This window comes from Varroa destructor, unplaced genomic scaffold (genome assembly GCF_002443255.2).
Source record: "Varroa destructor unplaced genomic scaffold, Vdes_3.0 BEIS01000001.1, whole genome shotgun sequence".
Lineage (NCBI taxonomy): Eukaryota > Metazoa > Arthropoda > Arachnida > Mesostigmata > Varroidae > Varroa > Varroa destructor.
This window is the reverse complement of record NW_019211454.1, coordinates 30458768-30481855: the sequence shown is the minus strand read 5'-3', so window position 1 is coordinate 30481855 and position 23088 is coordinate 30458768. Positions and strand designations below refer to the sequence as shown.

The window sequence follows — 23088 nt, the reverse complement described above, 5'->3', positions numbered from 1 at the left end:
GATTTTAATTTTACATATTCGTTCATTTCTAGAGAGCAACGTTTTTGTTTAGCCCTCTTTCATATTTTTTCTATAAGAGCTACAATATCTTGGCATCATCTGTAATGACTTTTTTCGATAGACCCTCTATAATCAAATGCTAGAGGCGCAAGTGCTGTTCAGAACAACCCTATATAAAAAAGGACGACACTGAAAAAATTTAACCTAGACAAAGCACTCCCCCTGCCAAACGTCTAGAACGCATCCACGATTTGCAGCTGAGAAGTCTGTTAGTACGTGCTAAGGCCGCTGCATGATGCCTTCCGAGCCGTTGTACAGGTTTTGAAGACGATCGTCTTATGTGGGATCTAAAGCAAACCCAGGCCACAAACCGTTAAAAGCACCCAAGGGATTCGTCGGGTAAATATGTCGGACCCGCTGATAAGCTGCGTTAGTCTACCCGCACGACTCGTGAAATTTACGTCGCACTCGCAATTTGCTCACTTACCAAGTAGATCCTGCAAAATCTCATGAGGCATCAGTTGTTATCTTGTAAACAAACGACTTCGCTCTTTTTCGAATAAATAACATTGGCAAGAAGTAGCATAGAGATTTCCATGATATAACAGGACAAAAGAAATTGAACTTACGTTCGCTGTGTACAGGCCCGCGCCTCTATACAAGAAAGAACAATATTTCTTATGTTAGGAATCACGCGCTTTAGATGCTCAGTATTAGATATCATGAAAAATCCTATCCCTTGCAGCGTCGATGCTATATTCAAACCGTTCAAGTGGTGCCTGATTGTGTTAAACGTTTCACGTACCTTGCGTACAAACTTACGTGCGACAAACATTCTATTCTTTCAGGCAGGGGCTAGAAACGTTGCGTTACGTTGTTAATTTTTTTCAAGAGGACAGTAGAACGGTTTTCGTGAGCAATGTGCATTTCATGTATACACCTGAGGAATTTTCTGCATGTTTAACATACTACTGTGTTAGAACAAGGATTTCAGTGCCGTTATACAGATCCTAGACGCAGCTTATGGCTAATTTGGCCATTTAATAAATGTACATAGAAGGACGTCTTTTTTTTGTGTAGGGCACCTTACGAAACTGAAATATTTAGAGAAACTGTACTTGTGACAGGCCCCCCCCGGTAATCTGACTTCACCTTCACGTATGTCGTTCAAACCAGTTCACCGATCTGTGCACGCGAGTCGCACAGTCAGATGGCTCGGCTCGTTCGTAGCGAAAGGCCAGTACACCTTTTTATGGGTCTCAAGAGACCGCCCAAGTTTCTAGATGGCGCGGCAGCAGCAGCAGCAGCAGCAAAAATGGTCCACGTATTCTGCTTTGTCGAAGCATCAGAATGGATGAACAGCCTTAGCCATGTATAACTTTAACCTGCCAATTTATTTTAGCTGAACAACTTGATTGCGTGTCGCGTTTATCGGCCGCTTTTTCGGCGCTGTCTTTCTTGACTACAGTTTTATGCACATGTAAACTCCACTGTCATTTAGAAAATAAAGCTGTTACTGAAGTCCGACACTGTGCGCCGATATAAACACGAACTATAGGACGAACAGGTTCTAGCATCCTATCCTATCCTATTGTTCTCCAGCTTCCTTTTTTTGTTTTCTTAAGATTTATTACAATTGTAATTGAATGACGCTAAAATGACTATCCGCGCTGACAGAGCTAAGCAAAATGTGCATAATACCTTTTCTACTCAGATAAACAACCTGGGAGGAATAAAAATTATAACAGTGATTTAGGACGTAGCTCACAACAATAGAGACGCATAGCGTTACACGACTGCATTAACGACTGTAATAAACAGCGGAGTGTAAAACCCGCATACAAGTGCGATTTTAATACGATGAGCGACGTTTTTTAACGTCGCTCATCGTATTAAAAATGTATTGCTTTTAACTTTAATCGCTGGCCCGCAATCGATGAATTCTAATGCCCCATGGGTTTTTATTTTCTCTGCACAGGGGTTTTCAAACATTGACCACGATTAAAACTGCTGCCCTTCATGGCTTCTAGACTACATATTCATAAACACTTCGGAAATTTCATTTTCTAATAATGTGACGTTCTAATAAAATTCCCTCTTTGTTAGAAAAGATGTGTCGAGACCCGACCATTTAAGATAAAAGATTTTTTCTAGCGGCCACAGAATTTGTGCATAATCTAAACCTCATTAAAACCATCAATCTCTTAGTTAAAGATTTTTTTTTACCGTTTCCTTACTCTTATTATGTCAAAAGGTCCTCGGGGTCACCTTTGCTTCGGCTCGGCATCAAAGAGTCGCTCTACTGAGAGGAACGCCCTTGGGGTGGCTCTGGCTAAACTTATTTTTTTTTATTGTTATTTTCAATTTCTAGTAATAATTTTCCGACACTAAAATTTCAACTAGCTTGACTCTATGTTTTTCCGTTCAAAGTTCGTATAATAACGCACCCAAACAGGTGCTCATTAACCGATCTAACCACGCCGTCTATTCACTGGAGACTGTGTTGTCGAAAATGACGGTTATAGTTCGCTACAGAAATGTTCCGTAGGCGTTGATGAGAACGTCTCACAGAATCGGTCAACCTTCTTCATTTATTTGCATATCCAGTGTAGTATCCAATTATAGCGATGGTAATTATATCACAACGGAACACTAGCAAAAAATAATCCATGAATTGGTATGTAGTTAAGTGTTCTGCCGCACCTGCCGTAAATACTGGCCCTATCAGCAGGAAGCACCAGCAGTGACAATTTATGACTAAGATTGCTATTATCCGCAGTGTGGAAGCATCCAGTTGAGATTACTATTATTAGACATGCGACGATATACTGCTATAAGCTAGCGCGCAGACGTAACTATGCTGCCAGGCGAGCACATCCATTTCCTGAAGACTTTTTCTTCTTTCTCTCTTTTGTGGCACTACCGTCGTCGTCGTCGTCGTCGTCGTCGTCGAATAGAGGATGGTCACTTACTCTACTGCCGTAACGTTTACGTATAGGGCATGCAGTCTAAGACGATAACGACGAAGTGCACTAGTCCGCCGAAATAATCGGCCACTCAAATTTGTGGCTGCAGAACGTTTCTGCGGAACTCTACGGCAGTAGCGAATCTCGCTGATTTCGTGCACGCCCATGAACACTCGGAGCCCTGCTTGGTGGTCAGCTAATGAACGAACTTCCTGATGAAAAGCCACATGAGATGAGAGACACTCATAAGTTCGTACTGCCTTAGCCTATCTATCCAGCTCCATACCAGGGGCAGACACACATCTAATGTTAAGCGGTCTCCATATCTGCTTAGCGACGTACAGGTTTTCCTTTAGAAATGGACGGGATACGCGGGCACCTAGCAGAAGCCTTCCTCATAAGTAGCTTAGTTACTTCTTCTGCTTAGTTATACGAAACAAACACCTAAACCTTGCATAAGCATAAATCGATCTATTTTTACATTATCAAGTATCTATTGTTCTATCTACGTTTGACCACGAGCCCGCCTGATAAATTTAAAAACTCTAAAAGTTCGCACATAATTCGCAACAAAGTTCAGCCGTCAGGCTGAGTAGTTATGTGGATTTTGGGAGAAAATTACTTAAGTCACAGAAATAATTGCTGAAAAATATGCGACAAGCATGTTGACAGTATCCATCACTTAAGTTGTTGTCAGCTTAATCGGAAAGATATTTCATTATTTAGTGCTTTTTTCGTCTGGTTAATACTGAAATCGATCGTCTCTACGCGTATTCATGCAAATAAGATTACAACACGTTTCCTTATAACAAAAATATAGTGTTTTTTTGTTCATAGCTTAAAGTTAAAAGAACACAGATTTTAGTTATCTGCGCTTCTGAATATATATCCGTTGAGTTCATATTGTCATATACACAACAATCGTAGTAATTCAATACTGACCCCTACGAAACAAGTAGACGCACTTACCTCATTTAACTTCTCATTTAACTCATGAAAGTTCTAATTCGCATTCCGAGCAAAGTTCAAACCCATTGAGCTATACGTTTGTTCTGGCAGGATACGTACGCCTCGATGGGTTCTACGTCCGTCGAAGAAAATCTAAAGTTGGGGGTGGGCGTTGAGATCAGCCCGAATTTTCCATTACTGCTGCCCGTTTTGAAATTGAGTCCAGCGAGCACTGCTTTTTTGACCCAGGCTCTTGCCGATTCCGAGATTGCATTCGTTGCGATTTTATGTTTCGTTTGCCGTTGTGAACTTTTTGCCTACTCAGCTAATAACAGCTCACAACAAAAATAGTCTGGGCGTTTTTTCTGCATTCGCTTGAGCTCGAAAAGAGAGACCCCTGTGTAGCTCATCGAGGTGATCAATATATTAGTATGATCGGTTGTTCGTTGAAACAATTCTATTTGATATAACGGCATTTGGTGACTTATACGATCAACAACGTCCTTTCTTTGCCGTTGTGCGCCATTTTGATTTATCCTGAAAATAGTCATAATGTCCTTCAATTTAGTAAAATATTTCGATAAAGTTTGCTGAAAAAATAGAAGATGATTCACTTTCAGCGACGTTATTGGATGAGCGTTCCGTCTACGTACGTAAATAGGTCGCTGTAAAGCGACCGTAGGTTGCGATACGGATCACCGCCACTTAACATATGCACTGACCACCATCATAGTATTACGCAAAGTATGCAAAATTGCCATTTACAGATACTTTCGTTTTTTTTCTGCGTTAACTGGTGGGCAATAAACCTTTTTGCTTTACGAATGGCTTAAGTATTACCCCATAGGCATTCTGGAGCCAAAAAAAATTCAAATGCGTTCTCTCGAATAGCTTATCTAAGGAGAATTCGTATAAAGGCATCGAACTATAAACAGTACCGTTAGAAATAACCGACGGGTAAATTACACTGAAAGCACTCGAACACGGCAGTGCTATCTTCCTATTAATGAATTGGCTTAGTAGTACGCCGAAGCCCTACACACAGGTTGAAAATTGCGGAACTACACTATCAGCTACAAATTACTGTTATTCGATTGAAAACTTTAGTACCACAAACAGTGAAGACACAGCCTAAGGCTACGACGAGCTAGTTAACGGTCAGAACATCGACGTGACTATAATTCTAGCTATCGAAATTTATAATCAAAAGCGAAAGATCGATCTCATATCAGTCCTTCTCAATGGTTCAAATTGGTAGCGTCTTATGGCTGTGCTGAATCTATGGTATGTTAATCCGTTCCGGACATTTTCAGGTTATTGGTATCGCAGACATGTTGTTCAGCCTGTCCGCTCTTCTTGGTGGGTTCAGTTACGACTCCATTTTGCTCCAAGAAAGCTAGCTTGCTCCTTCGTTTACCGCCTTTGAGAACGAAGGCCTCAATGAAGAATCATATCTAGATACTGCAATATAAACGGAAACCATAAATGGAACTGTCTATGCTACACTATCAGCCGATGTACGTATAATAAATTGAAGCTGTTTTTAATAGTCATATACTCGGTATTTAAAGTACAAAAACAATACCTTTTCTAGTAACGAAGAGGATAGCGGTAATATATAATGAATTTCCCAACAGGTCTCGGGAATCACAATGTACGTTTGTGACATCCAGTGACTACCCAGATATGTGATGTCAATCTAGGATACGTAGGACCACGAGAGCTGACTGACGAACAATGATAAAATAGTAAGGTAATTTCGAAGAACTACAAGTTAAGATTTCGATAGATTTAATATACAGCTTGGCGTATACATCACGTGGTGGATGAGTGAACTGGGCGACTGAATAGAAACCGGCATTGAAATTCGATTGTCAATAAAACGGCTTGAGAACAGAGGACGGGATGTTTGCATATATCAAATTTTCCTATTGCAGTAGATGAAGCATGGCTTCTACATAGCTACTTGCCAAACACTGGCTCAAATGATGTTATACAAATGCATCGCGTACAATTAAAAAGTAATTGCCCGATCAGTAGGCAACGTGTTTAACAAAAAAATTAAACGTTGTCGGATGTACTATTCTCCAAACAACGAACTAAGTTGTCTGCATAATCGGTAAAACGAATTTCAAGTAGGTTCATATTTAAAATATCGTTATTTAGTTGCGGCCTTTGACACTTACATGAATTTGATGATGACCAGAAGGTGGAGAGTTAAAATTAGCTGGCTAAAATCTCACTTCGTAACGCAACCTTTCAGACATCAAGTAAGTCATTCGTCTATGTCCTCTGCTCTATGTTCCAGCTGCTCTGCGAGGCTTCTGAGGAGCTGCTAAACGTAACGATCTACACTCTAACACCATTAAATCATTATGTAACATTAACTCGTTCCAATCCTATCTTACTTATCAGCATCAGGGTTAGCCCTGTTTGTTAGAAGAGGGGACGAACAAGTGAAAGTGAAAAAATGATTGGAAAAAAAAAACGACTGGAAAAAAGATAGAAAAATAGAAAAACATAGAATACAACCGTTAGAGGCGACTGTGAAAAGCAATGAGAGAGATTTTACCCCTAAACAACACTCTCCTCTCAAATGGATAGTGACTGTGTGTGGACGTTGTCAATAAAAATCGGTTTCTCTTCGAGGTTTCGAGGCAAGCAGACGGGTCGAATGGCCAAACGGTCAAGACACACTCTGCTTCAGCTATTCGTCAGGAGGAAAGGAAGGGCCCCTTTACAGCCGGCAATCACTGGTGGGCCTTCCGTTGATCTAACAACCTCGCCCCCCGCAGTAAGCGGCTGAACGAGCCCAATCGAGGCCATCGCACGGATATGACAAGGACCCAATGGCGGAGCCCAAGAAAGTCAAAATTCGCTGTTGCCTTCCGCTGAGCATTGTCCAACCTCTTTTTGTCACCAGTCAATGATGGAACCACACAAATAGCAAATAAGCCTGTTCCAAGTTTCTTAGATATTTAATGTTTTAAATACCAAATTGTCCTTTTGCGATGCTAAAGCTTTGCAAATTAGTTCTGCGCGTTCCAGATACAGACTGACAAACGGCCGATCGGGTTAACAATGACGAGAGTACCAACAACAGCAACACTAGCCGGTGATTTCTTCGGTTTACATAATTCGCTGATCTATTCGAGTCAACCCAAATAAAAAGCACAGAACCCCGAAAGTTACGAAAAACAATACGAAGAGACAATTTTAAGAACAATTTAGAGGGAGTGTATGTTTGTTCTACGGTTAATTTTGAAGCGACAATAAAGTTTTCGGCAGCTTGTGAAATGCATTCCTATTTATGTGCTCCCTACCGATTTTTTAGCAAACCTATATAATGAATAGGTGCTCTGTGTGGTGGTTCAATACGTAGGCTTAGGCAAAAACTAAAAAGGGGACTGGTATATCTTTGTGGAGGCGTTCTCTCAATTAGATATACTATTTTTTCTATTTACTGGCAAATGAAACAATGTGAGTTGTTCTTAACTGCCAACGTAACGTTCTACGCACTTTCTCTGTTTATATCACTCTATCTCCACTTTTACCACAGGTCATCAAAGGAAAGTCCTTATCATTACGTCAATACAGAAGTGCTAACAAAGACTTTACAGAAAGGCAGGACATGTTGCAAAAAAGTTGACGCGATCAGGTTAACTAAGATACAAATGCCATTACGGCTCAAAAATAGACGTCGTTCGATCGACATCAACTGTTCTATCGCAAAGAACGCCCATGCTGCAAATTTGACCCGGGTTTGTGTGTATTTCTAATAGTGCACTTTGTTCTTTTCATTCTGTGTACATTCCTTTAGTGCATTATTAATGATCTTTTCTGGAATTGTCATTGGTAATTCGAATTATGTGTGTTTTAAGGCTGTCGGCAAAGTCGTTGTAAGCACCTATAGCATTGGTTTGTATCACAGATGAGGAAACAGATAGCAACGGTCCGAAACAGAGCCTTAAAATATTACAGGTAGGCCCTGGAAGGATCATATCACGTCATGTCTCATTTATCTTAACTCGGAAGTTATGACCTAGTTTGATCTAAGCATAGGTATTTTATGGAAACGGAAGTGCACTGTTTAGCGTGACACGATGTTCCGGTCCATCAAAACTAACTGAGATAACCTATCTCCTTAAACAAACTTTCAGTAACAAAACAACGATGCCGCTACTTAGACTTATCTAGAGCCAATGCAAACCTTCACCTTAGCATCTTAATTTCGAAATTTTGGCTGGAAGGTCCTACAGGCGTTTTCCTTGATGATATGGCAAGTACTTCATATTTGAGACTTGCTCTTATAAATAGACTGAAAACGGCTAATTGCTTTGCAGTTTCCCTTATTAGCTTAAACACACTGATGGATATTCCTTTATAAGATTATAAAATTTAGATTTTCTATGCTTCTAGAGATATTTTTGCATAATGTATTCCGTTACGTGAAACATGAATATAATTATTTAAACCTTCACACTCTCATCAGTCGCGAATCGCGTATGGGTATTTGTTTTTTTCATTTACGCAGTGGTGTAGTGTGCACAAAATAATAATTATCAGTTAATTAGGCTATTCGAAATAGATCTACGTACGATACAAAGAAAATTGGGGAGTATTTACGCGATACAGCGGAACAAATGGCGTTAACTTCAATGCTATTAACAATACTCGCGACGCTAAACACTCGTATCGGTAAAGCAATATGTACGAAACATAACGTGAGTACTGAGCTTTAAGCATAGCATAATATTACAAATTAAATATGCAAAAACTATTCACATTTGTTTATAGGTTTGATTATGTGCTGTTTACTGCAGAACCGCCAAATTAATTCCACTGTGAGATATTCTCATCATTTAAAGAGTATCAAAAATATCTCAGCATTGTCAACACACATATATATATATATATATGTATATGTCTATATATACGCGGCAAGAAGCAGGTCAGAAGACAATCAAGTTCACAGCCTCGAAATGGGCTCTATTTTTATATTACGGCAGGATATAGTTGCCATCTGCTGGTAACCATGCCGGCGTCTCTTCCATTGAATCCGTCTCTATTTCTCCTGGCTGATCATCTATCACTGCGTAGCAAGTATATTTCTTCCCCTAAGAACTGCTCTTATACGAAGGAACCATTCCCACTCGGGCGCCACCATCTCACCTTTATCGTGCTGCAAGTCTAATGAGGAGAACTTTAATTCATTAGCGAAGTCTGTCTTCCTGTCCTCCATACAGTTTGTATCTATATTGCCTCTCAGTCTTTGTGAGTAGATTGAGGAGGCTCCATCCACATCATTAGATGAACTAGGCCATCATCCTGTTGATGAGCGAACGTGACACACTGTCTGTACCCGTTAAGGACCGCTTTGGCCTTCTTCTGCTCTTGCTACTGTCTCACAAGAGTATCTCAGCAACCCCTTAACTGCTATATGTCTATAGCTTGATGCATGTGGTCATACGATTATAAGAATCGTATATGCTGTGTCACATGTCAAATGTCTATAGACAGCTGGTGGAAATCTGGCTGTTATTCGATGTTGAAATGTATACACACTCGGTGTTCATCGTTTCTAGAAGAAGTCGTGTTGATGTTTCGAATGAAAACATGCACAGCGCCGTGTTGTCGTTTCCAATACGTTGTGACTTGTCGAATAGCAAGCAAGTTCAACTGTGGCATAAGCGGACATTGCTTTTTTAAAGCGTCGATTTTGTGACATGTTCTACTATTTGTGGTCAATAGAAAAAAGCCTTTATCTCGCAAGGAAAACGGCGCGCTGCATTAAACAAAGTTGGATAATTTCTCACTATCCCGAACCAGAATACCGACAAACTCCACGACCCCAAAACACATGCCCAGCACTTCCTGTTTGACGATCAGCAAAGTCATAAAACGGGTAATGCTACGGATATATAATTGTGAGCATTATCTTTATAAATTTCAATACTAGTTTTAATTTCGTGTGTGTGTGTGTGTGTGTGTGTGCGTGTGTCTGTGTGTGCATGTGTCACATTTAGATTCCGTTAACAAAACGGTACAAGCATACCTTAGCCAAGGAAATAGAAGTTGGTGCATTTTAATTTGCTATGCAATTTCTGTAGGTTTCCGCGCAGTTGAATTTAAAACCTATTGGCATACAATAAAAAGAACGATGGAAATAGGTACTAGCCTATTACAAGCGAATCCGGCGATTTTTAAATTGAGTAACTGACTAAGCTAGAATAATTAATAATTGTTTTTATATGTATTAGAGGTGTTGTCCTTCTTCTGGCAGCTTCTGGGCAGTCATATACCTACTATTCGTGTTCCAATATGTAATTTCTCTGTCTACGCCTTTCCTTTGTATTGTACGGTATTGATCTATCCTCGCCAATCAGTTGCCCTTTCCAGGGCATGGAAAGCTCCTTAATCACATGGACTTAAGTTGGAAGAATATGCGGGTTTCACCCGATGTTGGATATTCATTTGTTCATTCCAGGAAGCTACTGGTGTCTGGTGTTATTGTCAGCCAAACTGCGTGCCTGTAATTCCTGTGCCAACGGCCTATGGATGTCCTGAGGAACTTCACGGCGGACTTCGGTTGTTGCTTCATTTTTGGCGAATATCTCGCAGTAGGCGATGTATCACGCTACATACGAACTTACTCGGTACTACCAGCGAACTCCATTGCTCCCCAATGCTAGTCCCTCTTCAGCTGGCGGTAGAGATAGAACCACGCCTCATCTATGGTGACCGTATACTCTACACGGGTTTTACAAACCGCACGTAGAATACAACACACATATATCCAACTGGCCGAAGAGTCAATTCACTGATTATTAAGTTTGTACTCTATTTCAGTGTTTTTAGTGTTTGGGTAAAAGTTCTGTAACACGCGACGGGAATGTCCTGCGGATTTCGCTATTTGAATCACTTTCTCCCTGGTCATCCAGTACTGCAACGTTCGTTCTTCAAACATTTCTATTATTCACGTGCTGCGCTCTCGCTCAGTGCCTCCTTGCTTAATGTCTTCGCCAATCTTCGATAAAGTTCGACGGCAGTGTGACCTTCGGGGGACAAAAACTTGACCACTAAGCATTCATTTTCGATAAGTTTCTGGAAGACTGGAGTATCGGTTTAGCGGTTATACTCCGTCTACTAGCGGCGCGAAATTCAAAAAAGTTGTTCAGTTCCAAAGTTGACCGGATTCACCTGTAACAGCCTAATATAACAAATGGCTCATTGAACACACTGCGATATGTCTTCAAAAAGTTGAGTTTGGCAGTCGTCATTATACCTGGCTTTCTGTTAGGTTTACATAGTGTAGGGTACTTAATACAGACCCGGGCATCGACAATCACGAAATAGTGTACATTCAGAAATCGAAATAAGAATATTATATGCAAAACAGCATCGTGTTACAGCATCGATAGAATCTAGTAACTTTAGAGAAGTTGGGATGTGCCCTGAAGATCTATGGTCTAAGAAAATTATTTAAAGTAATACTACGTGTTCTATTTGTAAAATCAATACGAATTTGATTTAACATACGCCTACTATTATTAAAGTGTCTTTATTCTGAATTGAGTTAATTCTGGTATGCTTTATTAAACGCGCTAAAAAAAAAAATAGACCCAAATTCACATGCGAAGACTTATTATATTTTTAAAAAATGATTGACAGTATCTGCGGCTAAACGTCATCTTCCATTAAAACTGCTAGCAGTGGCAACAGACGAAATGTAAAATATCTTGGAAACACTCCGCTCTTCAACTATATTCTAGATAGGGGATTTTAATTAGAGGTACCTAGTAGTTTAGGTTCGAATTCGATGGTTGACATAGTTCGTTTGCTGCTGGGAGCCAACCCTTTGAAGGAATGCTTAACGGCTTAAATACTAGAAGTGATATTCGACACACTTATTTTATTATTATTTGTAATTTATTATATTAATAGGGGATAATAAAAAGAAACCAGGTACCCCATCCATAAATAGACTGTTCTTTGTATTAAGCATTAGAGTAAAAGATTAGCTTCGTGTCATGGTATCAGAACGATTTTAAAGACAAAAACCTACGTCAAGCCAGCGATCGTGAGCAATACGTAATTTCGGTGGCCGATAGCAAATACTGCCGGCGCAGAAAGCCTGTGAGTGAGGTGTCAAGCCGTTATGTGGCGAAACGTCTCTAATAACACCAAAAATCGACGGTTTTAGAAAAGGGAAGGTCCCAATAAAGGAAAAAAAAAAGTATAAAATCCGACCCGAATAAAAACATTGGGGGAGTACAAGGTCCGCATAAAGTAGGTAGATAGGTATATAGATAGCTAAGTGAACTAATTAGAGGTATCGCTAGCTGCGATTCAAGTCGATACGTAAAAAAGAACGAAAAGATAAGGTGAGACATGCAAAGGAGACCCTCGATACCAAAGTAAAAATAGAAACGTTTTTAGGCTCGTGCCAGACCACAGCAGCAGCAGCGGCGGCGCAATTTGCGGCAATGTTCAACGAAGCATGGTATTCATACAGCCGCCAATGCCATAACGTCGCCTTGAAAGCGATCATGAAACGACGAAGTAACTCGTGAAAAAATGAAGCGTCTCATCATCCCAAAAAATGGTGTGAGCTACGAGGTCTGTAGAGAGCAACTTATTTACGTAGAGCCCTTCGCTTTAAAGCTTTAATCGTTTACACCCGGTTTTGTTTGTGGTTTTTGCAACTGTGAATTCACGCCATATTTTTAACCTGTTGTTAACAACCCGTTTTTTCTGAGCAGCTGCAATGGGGCCGTCCAGTATTAACGGTAGTCTATATGGGGTCCGACCGTGCTTCGAGAAAGTGGTTCTTGGTTTAAAATCATAACGTTGGTAAAATTTGAAAACATGTGTATAAAAGAGTACGTGAAACGTCACCGGAATTGCTTTGTTGCCATACAAAGCAAATTCACGAATTCCTTGAATACCACAGATGCCATCACGAGTTCTTTGAATATCACGAATGCCATCACGAATTCCTAAGGAGAATTCGAGAAGTACATAAAAAATGCTGTGCTAGCAAAGATCGCAATTGCTATATTCGTGGAGTAGCTTGGCGTCTTCTAAGGCTCCCTCGCTCGTTGTTCCTTCAATAGCGAAATTTGCATATTGTCGAATCCATTCGATTCGGTGGAAAATCCGAGCGAAAATTCTTCCATTTGTGGCCAGCCAAGCAACGGGCTATTGCTATGTTAAGGACGCGTTACTACTTGGCGGAATACTGCTGCCCGGGATACGATAGGTGAGCAATGATCTGCTTACCACATATGCGGAACCTAGCACTCGACCATTTTTTGAGCTATGACAAATGCAAGTTTGAAATTAGCTTAACAGGAAGACGCTGTTCGTGAATTCGTCTCTTTTCGTCGCCCAAATCCATCTAAACATTAAATGCTTTCTGTTTCGACAATACGTTCCATAACAGTTTTACTATGGTTAGAAAAGGATGGTTATTGTAGCTAATATGTAAAACGATAAATTGAGGTTGGCTGTTCACGGTACGACGGTTCTACCAACTAAGCGCGCGTAACGTCGCACAAACAGCGCGACGACGTACGCGATCGAGACGCACGGAATGAGCGTTTCAATGACCAGGTGTCGGTAACGATAGCTAATTACGGTGCGGGTGCAATTAAGGTCTGAACGTAATCGTAAAGTAGACGTAGCGAATTGTTTCCTCGCTCCATTGCCCGGTGCTTGCGGAAACGGTTAACCTAGCTCGACGTTGATGGTGTTATAGATAGCTAAACATTCTGGAGGTCTTGAAGCTAAATGCACAACAAAATGAGTTGTTCAGCGAATGACTGTGTATTACAATGTAAATAATTTGAGGGATGTAGCGGTAGCAAAAGTGAGGACTAAATAGACCGACCTAACGATACATATCGATAAGGTACCACTACTTATTAATAGTTCGCTTAGAGCTTAGATTAGCTATACTTATGCAAACTTTAAGGTTCAGGCTGGACCTCTTTAGATGTGTACCATTATGTAGATATGTACTTGCTTTCTACAGAGCGCAAGATCTTATGGTGCATTCCAGTGCATCGTGTTGCCTAGATGCCCCATGCACCATCCCCTAATTTTGTCGAATCAACGCTGTTTGCACACCAACCGCTTAGCTTGTCATCAACCCATTACCGATGGTCTCATAACCTGCAACTTTGAAAGAGGGCTAGACAACTCGACCTGACTTGGTTTTGGTGAGTGGTGTAGTTCCTGGAGAGGCAACCCAAAGATAACTGTCCTACGCCCAACGAAGGTGAGGTCTATCTTATCGACTGCTCTCACATTACTGTAGTGGAATAGGACAACTACATATACTAGACATAAGAGGAAGAGCATATGAGCATTTAACGGGAGCAGATCCAGCAGTAGGACAGTAATGTCGTTCTGTCTTGCGCAGTTGTGCCTTATCTTGGCTTTCTATTGTATCCCTAATTACATGCGTACGACGTTGCAGCGGTAGGAACGACGTTAACAACAGCAGCGGAAATCTGCGGAAAAGTGTTTACAGCAACAGAAACAAGCGATCGTGACTGTTCCGGCTGTAGAGAGAGACTTGCACTTTTATACCTCTTGCCTGTCTTCTATGGCCACCAGGCCTGATACAAGTTTGCTAAACATTATCCATCTATCCTATTTTATCAGTCCTTCCCTGTGTTATCTACCTTGTGTATATTGACGTAAACCGACTTGGCCTTACTTTTATAGGAAGACATGTCGACCTTAGCAACAGTCCAAATCAGGTCAGTTACCGACAACATGGTACAACGGGTATAGCTTACCTGCCTTTACCGCCGTCCTGACTCTCAGTGGGATCTAGTGCTGGCACCACTTACATTAAATGTCGAGGTCTATGACAGCATGGAGACGATAGCGTTCTATACTGGCCATCTGTTACCAAGGTTCAACGTAAAAATGGCGTAACGGTTACACGGACATTGCGCTGTGTAAACACTTACGTGCACTATGAAGAGAACAGGAAATTAGCATACTTTTCATTGTAAAATGCTGTCCGTCCTGCTGCTCATCTTTGTTAATCTATTGATGAAGTATTTTCCGCTCTCATGTCTGTTCCTTTAAACTGCACCGTCAAGTCAAACCGCCCATTCGTGATGAACAATGACATCGGAGAAAGACGAGCACATGGCGCTGTTCGTCGCTTTTGATCCGCGAAGGAACTGGACATAACCCGGGTGAGCTGAAGGACACCGATGCTACGGTCTGAGGTCGCTCTTTCATTAGAAGTAGTCGGAGTAGAGCAACAAGGCTGCGCGATATTTGTCATGCTCATGATCCTTCGGTTATCCCTTTGACATGTATTTTACGTTTACGAAAGCCGACAAGAAAGCAGTATTTCCGGAAGAGGTGATCTATAAAAGAGGATCACAAAGCCTTGCAAGGACAATGTATATTCTTGATATAAAACGGCGGTCCAAAAATACTTTGCTTCATAAGGTTTGGCGCTGCATGAACTACGGAGCACAGGACATGTATTCTTGAAGAACCTCAAGATTGCGTGATGACTTACTACTTTATATAGAAAACACAGCTATACACGCATAAAATCACTTTTATCTATCAAGCTTCTATATAATATGACAGACCTCCGTCTTTTTATCAGAGTGTATATATATTACAGTGAAATTAAAAGACGACAAAACTGGTTGAATTGTTAATTCTATTCCACTACCGAACATTCGCAATCTGTATGCATGCCTCCACTGAGGTGCTCTAGTGAAGAATAAAAACTCAAATACTTAGGCTAGCATCTTCAATAATGCATGGTTTTATGTAAATCTATACTCGATTTCTAAGAATCCTATATCATCTAATCGCAATGATCAATTGAAAAGGTCGAGCGTCATGCGTGCATATATGGCCTAAAAGATAAATATAGCGGGTCGCCGATCACCATCCAAGAGACATAATCTATCCTATTCAATAACAACTCTGCGCTAGTTGATTGCTAGACACGTATCATTACGTAACTGAATTCAAACTATAAGTTTATCGCGAACCCATTTGAGCGGTCACGTTACATCTTGTGTGTCTGCTTCTGTCCAAGGTGAGTTTATCGGTTAAATACAAAACCACCGAACAATGTCCTGTTTCCTGGGTGGCGTATGCTTGTACAGCTGCGGTTTCCGTGACGGCGGGATGAGTAAACCAGCTATGTTTTCGGGTATTTCGTATTCATGCCTGCTTTCCGTCTGACTACCGCTTCACTTCGACGAAAGCCAACGAAACTGGGTCGGTTCTGCGTTCAGTTGGCGGAGAACGATAGCAGCGGTAGCAGCAAGACTTACGCAGTGAAGACAGCAACTCCCTCTCTCTGTTTTGCGTACGCTCGAAATCCTCAGTAGTCACAGAAATTCACATTGCCAAGCAACGGATAGCTCTATGCCGGGCACGTACGTGCTGATCGCGGCGAACTTTGAGGACACTTCAAGACTAGACGTGGCCGAGAATGCTTCACTAGAGATCACGTAGAACGCCTGGTCGCCAATTCCAGGTGGTGGAAGTATAATTCTGGAACTGAGCAAAATTAAATTTACGGAATTCAGCTTTTCACCAGCCAAAATCGCGATATAGGGCGCAGTGTACGGAGAGGCATGAAGAACGAGCAGCCCCACGCCCTCCTCCTTCATAATTATATGAGTATAATTATATAAGTAGAACTTGTATCCGATGCCAGCATACGTCTAATTTTCTATCAGCAAATCGTAAACTGCTGACCTTCGCATTTGAATTTAAAGTATACACACTCGGGTATTGTTCGAAAGTTAGTGGAATACAGATTTTTTTGCCGATTTATTATTCTACATATTGCTAATATGAGGCAGTAATTAATAATCACGGAATATCGTAACGGGGCATACTGGATAGTAGCTCCTGCAATCCTTTCGAAAGTAAAAAAAGTCAAATATTTTATTCAGTAAGCATTGTGTTTCAAAGTATGAATAATTCTATAGTTAGTCATTTTGGACCTTCTGTAATCTGTAAAATCACAAGATGCATGCAGTAATCGTACAAATGTACAAATACCAATTTATACGATGAAACGAACGCAAGAAGACATTTCTATCTTTTAAATGTAGATAGAGTAAATGATTCGTATGTTGTCGTTTGATCATTCCCGTTCTCACATCTTCATCGTCTCTTTAGGCACTTTAGGTCTTTATACTGCCTATATGTAATTATGTAGTGCTTCTTTATGGGTTTGTATTGTCTCTCAGTGGTCCAAGTCTGTAAGCGCCAATATTCTTTGATTGGACCAACTGCCTGCGGCACAATAGATGTAACCTGCCTTGTGTCTTCCACCAGTAGAGAGCGTAATTATGTTTACAGAGGTCGAAATTGTTTACATAGCGTGTCCAACCAATGATATGTAGTGACACTTTGAATAACATATACAGGTCATATTGCGTGTATTCATGAAACAGTATAATACCCTAGTTATTGCTATAATTTACGTAGCATGTATATCTAGACGAAGTAAAAAAACAAAGTTAAATAAGCCCGGGAGCAAATCTCACATAAAACCCTTTGAAATTCTTCTGTGTACTCGTTGTTCATAGGTGACCCCACCATTTATTGCCCGAGCTGTCTTTAACGACTGAGTCCGCTTTTACTCAGCTTTTTTTTTTCAATGCTTTATCAGATACTTGCGATTGCGACGAAAGAGTTACGTCTCATTGCTTCTTCGGATAAGATGCGAGAAGCACACTCCGTCGTTAGGTGTAAGGAAAGGACGACGCCAAGTAATGGCAGCGTGCTCCTAGGGGCCGGCAGCGGCAGCAGCCGTCACAGCAGAAAAAAAATGAGATTGAATGAGAGCACGAATTTCCCTGTTCGCTACTTCAACCGCGCGAGCATTCTCCCCCACTAACCGAAGTTGTTCAGGCTGGATTCTTGAATGTGCAGGACGAGGTAGCGTGGAGTAACGACTCTTAATGACAAGAGTTCTGCAAGACCAAGATATCTCGGCTCGTCATGCAAGCCTTATAGCCAGCCTTCCAGATAGGTCCTGACTATCGTCTTCATGTCTTGCTGGTATCCCACCGCTATGCACAGCGCCTTTCCTGTGCCTCTGCTTCGTTCTCCCAAGAGATGTCGAGGATGCCGCTGAGTCATGCAAGGATCGTTACTGGCTATCCTACTGTCATTTTTGTCAGTGTAGGCAGTCACATTCAGGACTGGAGGGGTATTATTAAGAGATTTGCTTACGCCTGTTACGTCGACCTTGATATACGTTATAACAGGAACACGTTTAATTGTATAAGAGTTATGAGGAACAAAAAGTGTCCAATATACATAGTCTGCAATATATTCCGTCTATAAAATTCTGTCTAGATTAGTACAAAACAATCTGACTTTAAAACTCGTTTAGTCAAACGTCTACACAACTGCGTCCGTAGAGCAAGTTCGGGGGGCGGGGGGGGGGGGGGGTAAACAAAAGATTGCTTAAGGTTACCTGTTTCGTGTGTAAGTGGCTAGAATAGAAGGTAGAAAAACTCCAAGGCAGTGTTCATTCTAAGCGAGCTGTTCGGTATGCCAGCTGATTGAACGTCAGCTACATTCAAATTTATCATGCAAAGTATATCGGCATCTCCAAGAATGAGAAACTTTTTTGTTTCTTTTGGATTTCAAAAATTTCTTTTGGATTGGTCTGTTCCAATAAAACTGCTGAATTCTGCTAGTTCTGAATGGCTGAATAAGTCTGAGAAGCACTATTGCCAGTCTATTCTTTTCGCTTGGAGGTAAAGTGTAGCCTTAGTATTGGGTTAGGTAGGTGGCGCTTAGGCATATACAAGCGACAAGGGACGAAACGTTATTGAGCTCTAAGAAACTGTCTAGAACAATTGAATTTTAACGTAACGTTTATGATTATCAAATACACTTTGTTGATAACTATGCATAGTATAAACGCCTTATATGTCCCTTATAAGTAGCTTTGCCATTTTACGCAACCGCTTTCTCGCAAATAAACCCATCGTAGCCTCTGGAGAAGATCTACAATCTAACGACGATGATAAGCGAATCTTAATGACTTCTCTCCTAACTATAGTACCTATTTCTTGCATAGCTATCGTCGATATGAGTTATATTATTTAAGTATGTAGAACGTGAATACGTAATAAGGCCGTTAAACCAGCATTTTTTTTTCATGTTCCAACACTGCCTTCAGGAAACGAGTCCCTTACATAGGCTTAGCACGGCAACATATTTATCGCTCAATGGCAAATGACAATGTTCGAATGGGAATGGCCTACGTCAACCGCAACACCTATCCAACGGTGTTAGAACCAAATGTTCTTCATTTCAACAAATCAATTTCACATTGTTAATAATTCAACAAACTACTTTATAGTTATCTACGTGTGCTCAACCAAGGCTGCGCAAGTTTTCCTTATATTGTAAATTTGTAAACGCAGAAACATATACGACAGGTTTCATAGCAATAAGACGTATGTAGCTTTTTAACACTTAGAGATACAGGGATACCTTTATTTCTATATGACCATGTACTAAACATCACTCATTTAGTCACTGTAAGCGAAGGTAGCGATCACTAGAAAAGTCTGTGAGATTTCCAGTCAAAACCAACAGGCGGGTATTTTGTATTTCGCCACTGAAGTTTTACCGTATCCTCCGCTTCGTTCCCGCGAATTGCTGAATCGTCTAACTAGCCAATATCAACTTTTATTGGGATTTTGTCACTTATGTTGAAGCTATCCCCCGCGGCCGTCCATGCCCAACGAAGGGTACACCTTAACTAGATATCTTTCCAGAGAAACATCGGGGTGGAGCAGAGTTGACAGGACGAAAATATATCGTGGGCTAAAGGTAGCGGATCGCGCCTTATTTTATCTAACTGCAATAATATTAGTAATGATAACCTAATAACTAACAACCAGAGTGCCCAGCTGCTGATACCAATGTTACCGCTGCCAAAAACGGGTCCCATTGTTTGTTTATATATCGCGGCGGTGTCTCAGATGGGTACCTCCTTCTTTGAGTCGTTGATGAAATGGCGCGTACGACAAAGTGTGCCGCAGACGTAGCTAACGACTACGACAATATCGACTAAGATGGGCAGCTAAAGAGTCCTATGGCTTGCCATTATGTTCGCGTCTAGTACTCTTCTGCCAGAGTTAATTAGTCAGTTCCATCGAGCCCGTTTCAGACAGTCTCTCTATTCATGTCATAACTTCTTCTATTATTTTCTTCTAATACTGTTCACAAGATATTTAACTTCCTCGAAAAGTCTACTAACAATTTATGTTTTAGTTCTCTCCAGAGTAAAATAAAAGATCATTCTGCAATCTGTATCTCCATGAATGTCTATAACAGAATACTTTAAATCGTGATCGCTTGATCGTTAAGAGCTGATCAAACAATGCTGGCCCGATTCGATTCCTAATATTTGCGTGCGTTGCTAACCTATCAAAATAACATGGTTAACATTGATAATTCCTCTGTGGAGGCTTATTTGGTACCGTTAAATTCAACCTTAAGTCCCTATTAAGGTCGCACTTGGCACGTACCTACGTACGGCCGCTATTATTATTATTATTATTATTCTGCTTTAGATCGACTTCTGATTCATTCGAGTAAATAACTGGATCTTTCTAACCTGAAACTTTTTAGAAACTGTTTCGGTGCCGTATTACTCCTTTGAGTTCCTGAGAAATTCTTATGTATCAACGTTCCATCTGGATCTAGACCCATTTCTGTGCTACTGTCGCAAGGTACGTGATCGTATAATACGTTACTCGTGATTTACGGAAGCTCTCAAATGTGCCAGCTGGTTCTATGAGCAGGATTTTAACAACTCTAGGAATTTCAAGCGATTTGCGTTGCTTCCTCTGCTTCATATTGATCCTTTTCAAGGGCGCAGAATGCGATGTCTTTCGCATCTCTGTAACTATATATTGAGTTGTTGAAAAACCATTGGCCGTTTTGCTAGCTGGCTTCAAAGTTGCAGGACAGAGTTCATATAGTATGGGTCGCATCGGATCGGCATCTGTGCCATTTAAAAGCTGAGATTGAGCAGCAGTAAATGTCCGGAAATTCTTGGGATACCTATATCCAGACTATTCAACAAGCCATTGAGAATAGGAATCAGTGAACAAAGAAGGGGTCGTCCTCTACCACAAAAATTGTTAGATTACGCCTTCAGCTCCATGGCAAAAATCGAGAAAAAAAAAGAGAGGGGAAATTTTTATGTAGCCCGTATCTTACGCCATCAGGCTATCATCTGCTTCGTCCCCCGCAGAATTCCTTTGATAATGTTAATTTATCTTCAATAAAGGTATGCAAAAGTAACTTGTCACAATTTTTTGACTAAGAGCCAACGAAGTTCTACGTTAATGGGATTAGAAAAAATGAGAGACCGATCCAAATGGTGCATACTTAGTTTATGAATAGTATTTTAGGATATAAAACAAATATTTGCTTTAAATTTGGCTTAGAGACGATCTCTTTGATCGGCACCTTTCAACAATCTAAATTTGAACTTGAGCAAAATTTTCAGGCTCGTGAATTGTGAGCCTTACAGTACCTAATTAGGTCAAATCAGACCTGCGTAACGCATTCCTGTCGTTTCCAAGGGGTAAGCGGCTTCCAAAAGAACAAACGAATTGCCTAATTCAAGTTGAGTCGATTGATGGTGGCGTATCTGAAAATTTGTATAAAACCAGTTATAGAAAACTTATTACGATTGTATATTTTACATTAAAAGAAATTGCCGACTTGTATACATATCACAGACTATTTGTGCAAATAAATGATAAAACGGTCGAGACAGGTTTTTTTGATTACTAAGCCTAAAATATTATGGCTACAATTTTCAGCGATAACGCTAACGAGATTAGTTATGAGCGATGTGCGCGGCGGCGACGACAACGGAGGTGATAAAAACACGGAGCATCTAATTCTTCCCAACTCAGTTTAGGTAACTGCCTTAGAAACCAGATGTCGTTGGAAGCAACAAGAAGTTTGTTTGCTTGCCCGCTCCACATGTGCAACTTGTGGATGACTTGGATCTAAGTGCGGTTGACTCGCCGCTGTCCAAATGATGCCTTTGCCGGCTTGGTCGGATTAGAACTTCCTTTACCCATGGCCCATTCAGAGCGGATTGCAGTAGCAATGACCTGGTCAACTGCTAACTCACTGTCTATTGCTGTTGTGCGTTTTTATTCCGATTTAGTTGTCGAACTGCCCTCTCCAGAGGCGGTAGTTCGTTTGTGTTCCGCCAAAAGGTTCCAGCTACGTGCCGAGAATTGGCGGTGGTGGGCAGGGCCTGGACCTGCTGCCCAGTCTGTTGAATGCCGTTGGATGAACGGTTTGTTGGCTGAAACTGGTGAAAACGGGAGCCAAAAAGTCAAGATGGTTGCCTCCAGCGCTTTCGGCGAGAGTGGTTATCCAATCATGTCGGCATTGCACGGTTCGTCGCTGTGGTTTTAGGGCGCAACAATCTATTTCAGCTCTGTGTTCGACACTATCATCAAGGTCTTGCGCTTGAGGAAACGTTACAAGGCGGTCCGGTATTCTATGGTCTTCTGACACATCGAACTGAATTTTATCTTAGATGTACTTGGTAGGTTGTGGTTATTATGCTTTCTTTGCAAGCTGCGGGACCGTACCCCTTTTTGTCGCAACATACTTAGCCTAATAGTTTGCTCTCCGTGCTTGCTATCGTCAGCTCGGCAATTTATCGTTATGGGAAGACTATGTTCGACTACTCATACATCGTCAAGTGATCCATCGATCGTCACCATCACACAGTCAACCAGTCATGCGAATTTTTCACAGATGGTTTAAGCAAAATTATATTTGAAATTGTTGGCCAGTAAGCCAGATGACTGGTTGAGTGTATTCTAGTCCCGTAGGTATCATCGAGGCAAACTATTTTATGTAATATCTCAAATCCAAGTACTGCGATAAGTGTACTTGTTCAATCTGTTTCTAGTTCGCCGTCACTAGGTGCGTATTATTGCAAAAGGTTACCCATTATCCACTATGATTACGAAAGTGATCGTTTGCCTTTACTCAATTTCTCCAGTGGTACTGCCACCAGTCACCAGTGGCGAATACCTGTTCTTTTTTCCAATAAACAAAAATATCAGTAACAAACATATTTTTC

The 23088-nt window shown here is 41.0% G+C and overlaps 3 long non-coding RNA genes across 4 annotated transcripts; 2 read left to right on the top strand and 1 right to left on the bottom strand.

Moving 5' to 3' along the window:
* Positions 1-2573: 2573 nt before the first annotated feature.
* On the bottom strand, positions 2574-6602 carry LOC111250393 (uncharacterized). 2 transcript variants are annotated; one of them, XR_002673346.2, is made up of 4 exons: positions 6487-6602; positions 6101-6270; positions 3936-4451; positions 2574-3178 (listed from the first exon to the last, which is right to left on the bottom strand). It is a non-coding gene; the product is annotated as an uncharacterized LOC111250393 (long non-coding RNA). The 2 variants fall into 2 exon arrangements; XR_015330129.1 differs by lacking the exon at positions 6487-6602 and adding an exon at positions 5500-5641 and having other exon boundaries at positions 6101-6241.
* Positions 5270-7215, top strand: LOC147758500 (uncharacterized). Its single transcript, XR_015330131.1, has 2 exons — positions 5270-5667; positions 6178-7215. It is a non-coding gene; the product is annotated as an uncharacterized LOC147758500 (long non-coding RNA).
* A 6819-nt stretch (positions 7216-14034) lies between these two features.
* Positions 14035-15700, top strand: LOC147758499 (uncharacterized). Its single transcript, XR_015318832.1, has 2 exons — positions 14035-14196; positions 14398-15700. It is a non-coding gene; the product is annotated as an uncharacterized LOC147758499 (long non-coding RNA).
* The last annotated feature ends 7388 nt before the right edge of the window (positions 15701-23088 follow it).